The sequence below is a fragment of the Budorcas taxicolor genome, chromosome 14, assembly GCF_023091745.1.
Source record: "Budorcas taxicolor isolate Tak-1 chromosome 14, Takin1.1, whole genome shotgun sequence".
Taxonomy (NCBI): Eukaryota; Metazoa; Chordata; class Mammalia; order Artiodactyla; family Bovidae; genus Budorcas; species Budorcas taxicolor.
The window spans coordinates 72,476,382-72,483,272 of record NC_068923.1 but is presented as its reverse complement, the minus strand read 5'-3'; the positions used below and the strand labels follow the sequence as shown (position 1 = coordinate 72,483,272).

The window sequence follows — 6,891 nt, the reverse complement described above, 5'->3', positions numbered from 1 at the left end:
TTCTGATGTTTATAAGACATTGATGCAAGAAATTGAAGACAAAAATAAATGGAAAGCTATCCCATGATCATGAATTGGAGGAATTGATATTTTAAAGATATTCATACTATTCAAAGCCATCTATAGATTCAGTGCAACTCATCAAAATTCCAATGACATTTTTCACTAAAAAAGAAAAATAATTCTAAAATTCATATGGAGCCGCAAAAGACCCCAGACACCCAAAGCATTTCTGAGAAAATACAACAAGGGTGAAAGATCACACTTCCTGATTTTAAACTATATTTCAAAGCTATCATAATCAAAACAATATGGTACTGACATAAAAAGACATATAAACCAATAGAACAGAATCTAGAGCTCAGCAATTAATTCTCATATTTAGCTTCACTAATATTTGACAAGAGATACTCAATGGAGAAAAGATAGTCTCTTTCATAAATGGTACTGAGAACTGTACAATCACATGCAAAAGAATGAAACTGGCCCCCTTTCTACACCACTTAAAAATTAATTTGAAATAAATTATAAACTTATACATATGATCTGAAAGAGTGAAACTATTAGGAGAAAATAGGGGGAAAGGTCCTGGATATTGGTCTTGGCCACAATCACTTGGATATGTCATCAAATGCACAAATAACAAAAGTAAAAATAAATAAACTAAACTACATCAAACTAAAAAGCTTTTGCACAGCAAAAGGAATGATCAATAAAATGAAAAGGCAACCTACAGAACAGAAGAAATTATTTGCAAAACATCAATCTGATAAGGGGTTAATAATGAAAAATATAAGGAACTCTTACAACTCAGTGGCATAAAAAAACCATCTAATAAAAAATGGACAGAGGACCTGAGCAGACATTTTTTCAAAGACGTCGGGAAAAGCACTTGTAAAGATTCTTAACATAACTAATCATCAAGGAAATGAAACCATAATGAGATAGCACTTCACTGTTAAAACGGCTGTATAAAAAAAGACAAAAGACTAAAAAATGTTGGTAAAGATGTGGAGAAAAGGGAATCCTTGTATACTACAGATGAAAATGTAAATTGGAAATGTAAAATGTAAATATGGAAAATAGTATGGATGTTCCTCAAAAAATTAAAAATAAAACTACCATGTAACACAGCAATCCCACTTCTGGGTATATATTCAAAGGAAATAAAATAAGGATCTTAAATATACACATTCCATGTTCATTGCCATACTATTCCCAGTAGCCAAGATATAAAAACAATATAAGCATCTGTCTACTGGTGAATTAATAAGTTAAGAATATTCAGTTATAAATATTACTCGACCTGAGAAAGAAAGAAATCCTTCCAGTTGAGACAACATGTATGAAACTTGAGAGCATTATGTTAAGTGAAGTAAGTCAGACAGAAAAATGCAAACACTGTATGATATTATTTATATGCAGAACTTTAAAATGCTGAGCTCAGAGTAGAATGGTGTTTGCCATAGGGTAGGGAGTGGAGGTGGAAAATCCCATGGACTGAGGAGCCTGGTAGGCTGCAGTCCATAAAGTCGCTAGGAGTCGGACCCGACTGAGCACTTCACTTTGACTTTTCACTTATATGCACTGGAGAAGGAAATGGCAACCCATTCCAGTGTTCTTGCCTGTAGAATCCCAGGGATGGAGGAGACTGGTGGGCTGCTGTCTCTGGGGTCACACAGAGTCGGACACAACTGAAGTGACTCAGCAGCAGCAGCAGCAGCAGCAGGGAGTGGAAGAAATGAGATGTTGATTCCAGGGTACAAATTTCCAATCATACAGTAAGTCAGTCCTGAGAATTTAATGTACAGCATGGTAACTGTAGTTAATAATTTTCTATACCATATTTGCGGAGAAGGAAATGGCAACCTACTCCATATTCTTGCCTAGAAAATCCCATGGATAGAGGAGTTTCATGGGCTGCTGTCCACGGGGTTGCACAGAGTCGGACACGACTGAAGCGCCTTAGCAGCAGCAGCAGCATACCATATTTGAAAGTTGCTAAATCTTAAAATGTTCTCACCACATAGAAACATAAATACACAAAGTAATTATGTGAAATGATAGTGGTGTTAACCAACTCCATTGTGATAATCATTTAACAATCTGTTCTACTGAAAGTTGCTCAGTCTTGTATGACTTCTTTGCAACCCCACAGACTGTAGCCTGCCAGGCTCCTCTCTGGAATTCTCCAGGCAAGAATACTGGAATGGGTAGCCATTCCCTTCTCCAGGGGATCTTCCCAACCCAGGGATCAAACCCAGGTCTCCTACATTGCAGGTGGATTCTTTACTGTCTGAGCCGCCAGGGAAGCCCAAGTAAATTGGAATGAATAGCCTCTCCCTTCTCCAGGGGATCTTCCTGACCCGGGGATCAAAACAGGGTCCCTTGCATTACAGGTAAAATTCTTTAGTAGGTGAGTTACCAGGGAAGCCCCTGGTACATATTTAATGATATATGGTATATATTTATATATACATTATATATAAATATATATGTTAGGTTATACACTATATATGTTATATAAAAATATATAAATGTATCGAATCATATTTCTAAAATTATATAAGTGATATATAAATTATATTTCAATAAAACTGGAAAAATAAAAGAAAAAAATTCATGGAAAATAATTTGCACCCTAGAATTCTACAATCTCTCAATCTATATGTTATGTATGTTAGGTTGCTTCAGTCATACCTGACTCTCTGTGACCCCATGGACTATCACCCACCAGGCTCCTCTGTCCATAGAATTCTCCAGGCAAGAATAGTGGAAAGAGTAGCCATTACCTTCTCCAGGGGATCATCCTGATCCAGCGACCAAATTTGAGCCTCTTAAGTCTCCTGCAATGGCAGGAGAGTTCTTTACCACTAGGAACTACCTGGGAAGCCTGTATATGTCATATATGAGAGTAGAATTAAAAATATATATATATATATATATTCTTTAGTCTTGCAAAAATATTAAAAAACATACCTTGTATATAAATTGTCTCAGGAACCTACAGGAAATTTATTCTAAATCAACAATAAAAAGAGCAAGAAGGAAAATGAAAGCAAGGAAGGGAGGTGGGGACGGAGACAGGGAGAGAAAGAAAGAAAGAAAAAAGGGGGGCAATAAACCATGAAAGAGGACTACACAGTATTCAGGAAATCTAGAATATAATACATGACAAAATTAAGAGAATTCTCAGGGGATGATGAAAAGGAAGTTTTAGTTACAGAAGGCAATTAGTCTAGAATTGAGCAAATAGGAAAAGGAGTACGTCAAGGCTGTACATTGTCACCCTGCTTATTTAACTTATATGCAGAGTACATCATGAGAAATGCTGGACTGGAAAAGCACAGCTAGAATCAAGATTGCTAGGAGAAATATCAATAACCTTAGATATGCAGATGATACCACCCTTATGGCAGAAAGTGAAGAGGAACTAAAAAGCCTCTTGATGAGAGTGAAAGAGGAGAGTGGAAAAAGTTGGCTTAAAGCTCAACATTCAGAAAACGAAGATCATGGCATCTGGTCCCATCACTTCATGGCAAATAGACGGGGAAACAGTGGAAACAGTATCAGACTTTATTTTTTTGAGCTCCAAAATCACTGCAGATGGTGATTGCGGCCATGAAATTAAAAGATGCTGACTCCTTGGAAGGAAAGTTATGACCAACCTAGACAGCATATTCAAAAGCAGAGATATTACTTTGCCAGCAAAGTCCGCTTAGTCAAGGCTATGGTTTTTCCAGTGGTCATGTATGGATATGAGAGTTGGACTGTGAAGAAAGCTGAGCGCCGAAGAATTGATGCTTTTGAAGTGTGGTGTTGGAGAAGACTCTTGAGAGTCCCTTGGACTGCAAGGAGATCCAACCAGCCCATTCTGAAGGAGATCAGCCCTGGAATTTCTTTGGAAGGAATGATTCTAAAGCTGAAACTCCAGTACTTTGGCCACCTCATGCAAAGAGTTGACTCATTGGGAAAGACTCTGATGCTGGGAGGGATTGGGGGCAGGAGGAGAAGGGGACGACAGAGAATGAGATGGCTGGATGGCATCACGGACTCGATGGACGTGAGTCTGAGTGAACTCCAGGAGTTGGTGATGGACAGGGAGGCCTGGCGTGCTGTGATTCATGGGGTCACAAAGAGTCGGACACGACTGAGTGATTGAACTGCACTGAGCAAAAGGATGAAAGATTATAAGGAGGACACCTGCATGGCGTGGGGGGGTGGGGGAGGCGGGGGGACGGGGGGGGGGGGTGGCAGAAAATGACCTGCTAATTAATGTCTTTGAATCTACTGATGTAATAACATACTGGACAGTATTATATTGGCTAATAATTTTGGGATAAAGTAGTAATAGGTCATGAAAAACTGAGAAAATGACTAAGAAAATAATTATTAACTTCAGGAAAAAAAAAGAGGTCAAAAGAAAATGTAATCATCATAGCCTATATAGACTGTTAATAAACTAGAAACTTTTTAATTACCAAAAATTTTGAATAATGTGTGTATTATGGGTATATAAAGCCATTATATCTTCATATCTTTATAGTAGATGGTGATATATTCAATAATATCTAAACTAATAATTGTTTTAAAGTAGTAAAGCATGTTATTTAGAAATATGAGATGAGCATCAAGAGAATTAGCTGAAAAGATTTGACAGTGATTATACCTTTGAGAGCAGGAATTGTCACTGGGCTGTTAAATAGGACAAGCAACTGCTAATTTTTATTATAAGCCTTGAAAATCTATTTGACCCTTAAAGCTATGTACATCTATTTGTTTAATCAAAATAAAAATAGTTTTTAAAGGAGTATATTAGTCATATAGCTTAATTTTTATTATAAGATACATTTTAAAAGTGATATAATTATCCTTTCCAGCTTCTTTTAGATGATTTCATTATCAGTATGCCCTAGCATGGTTATTCATAATCCTACATCTTCAGTTCACCCTACATCCACTCCTAATGCATTATTTTAATACACTTTGAGAAGTAGATAAAAGCAAAGATAAGTGATTTGATTAAGTTTATACACACAGCAAATGTTCTCAAGAAGCTGTTTAATTTCTTCTTTTGCATTTAGGAATTTATGGCAAAAGTTATAGGTTGGAAAATAAAATATACCACAGAAGTGTAAACATAATTCATGCAAATTATAGCAACATTCATAAAATTTATGTGCAAGGTAATCTGTTAGATGGTTATTCAAATATGGCAAAGTAAAGTCGAAAATAAAATCAGACATCTGGGTACAAAATAGATGTAATCAGGAAGCTTATAGAGGGGCATGTCAATCAGTTATCATGCCCTCGAGAAACTCTGAATTTGAAAATGCTACCTTTTCTCCAAGATTTACCCTTGGTGAATGCCCCAAATCAGTAATTGATAACATCCTTATTTATCTATGTGAAAAGTGTAGATTTCCCACTTAACATTTCTAAGAATGTTCTTTGCCATTTCAAAGTTGCTTTGGGAAAAATATCATTGAAAGTGTTGATGATGGTTAATTTTTTGTGCCAACGTGACTGGGCCACTGATTGCTCAGAGATTTGGTTAAAAAAAAAAAAATCTGGAAGTGTCCATGAGTGTGTTTTCAGATGAGATTAACATTTGAATTGGCAGACTGAGTGAAGCAGATTGCCCTCCTCAACATGGGTAGGCCCTGCCCAATCCATTGATGAACTGATTAGAACAAAAAGGCAGAGTAAGTGAGAATTCCCTTTCTGCCTGATGGTTTCGCACGCACCTGGAACATGGGTCTCCTCCTGCCCTCAGACTAGTACTCTGACTGGAACTTTTACCATCAGCTCGCCTGGTTTTCAGACATTCAAATTCAGACTCTCCCTGGTCAGCTGAAGATTCGGGAACTTCTCAGCCTCTACTACTGTGAGTCAATTTCCTATCATCTCTCTTTGTATATACTATTGGTTCTGTTTCTCTGAAGAACTCAGACTAATACAATACTTTCTGTAGGAAAATAGAAAATTCAGTTAATTTGTTATTTCTAAATACAGTGGTCCCCCCTTATCTATGGGGGATATATTCCAGGACCCCAGTGAATGGCTGAAACTTCTGATACTATAGAGCTCTACATATACTGTTCTTTCTTATACATGTGTATGTTAGTCACTCAGTGGTGTCCAACTCTTTGTGATCACGTGAACTGTAGCATGCCAGGCTCCTCTATCCATTAAATTCTCTAGGCAAGAATACTGGAGTACATAGCCATTCCCTTCTCCAGGGGAGCTTCCCAACCCAGGGATCGAACCCAGGTCTCCTGCATTGCAGGCAGATTCTTTATCAGCTGAGCCACCAAGGAAGCACTTTCCTATACATACATATCTATAATAAAATTTATTTATAAATTAGGCACAGCAAGAGATTAATAACAATAAAATGAAACAGAATGATTATAATATACAGTAATAAAAGCTATGCAAATGTGGTCTCTCTCTCAAAATATCTTGGTGTACAAATACAGTGCCTTTTCTGTCATAACTAAGCACTGACCCTGCACTCTGCTCCTAACATTTGCAGTTTGAGGTGCAACAGAAAAACTAACATGAATTTCTTTTTTCTTTCTTCACAATTCAGGGACAGAGGATTCCTTCTTATTGGAGATCTCAGCAATCTTAGCATACAATTTTTTTCTTCATTAAACTGAGAACTTTCACCATTTCACCTAAAGGAAGCACCTTAAAGCTTCTCTTTGGCACATCTGAATTTGAGTATCACTATTCTTGCCCTTTGGAGCCAGTATTACCAAAAATAAGGGTGACTTGAACACAAGCACCATGATACTGTGGCATTTGATTTGATAACTAAGATGATTACTAAGTGACTAACTGGTGGGATTCTCTGAATAAAAGGATGATTCATGTGGCAGGGGT

The 6,891-nt window shown here is 37.1% G+C and overlaps 1 non-coding gene across 1 annotated transcript; it reads left to right on the top strand.

Moving 5' to 3' along the window:
* Positions 1-5,492: 5,492 nt before the first annotated feature.
* On the top strand, positions 5,493-5,560 carry LOC128059718 (small nucleolar RNA SNORD66). The gene has a single exon (XR_008200640.1). It is a non-coding gene; the product is annotated as a small nucleolar RNA SNORD66 (small nucleolar RNA).
* The last annotated feature ends 1,331 nt before the right edge of the window (positions 5,561-6,891 follow it).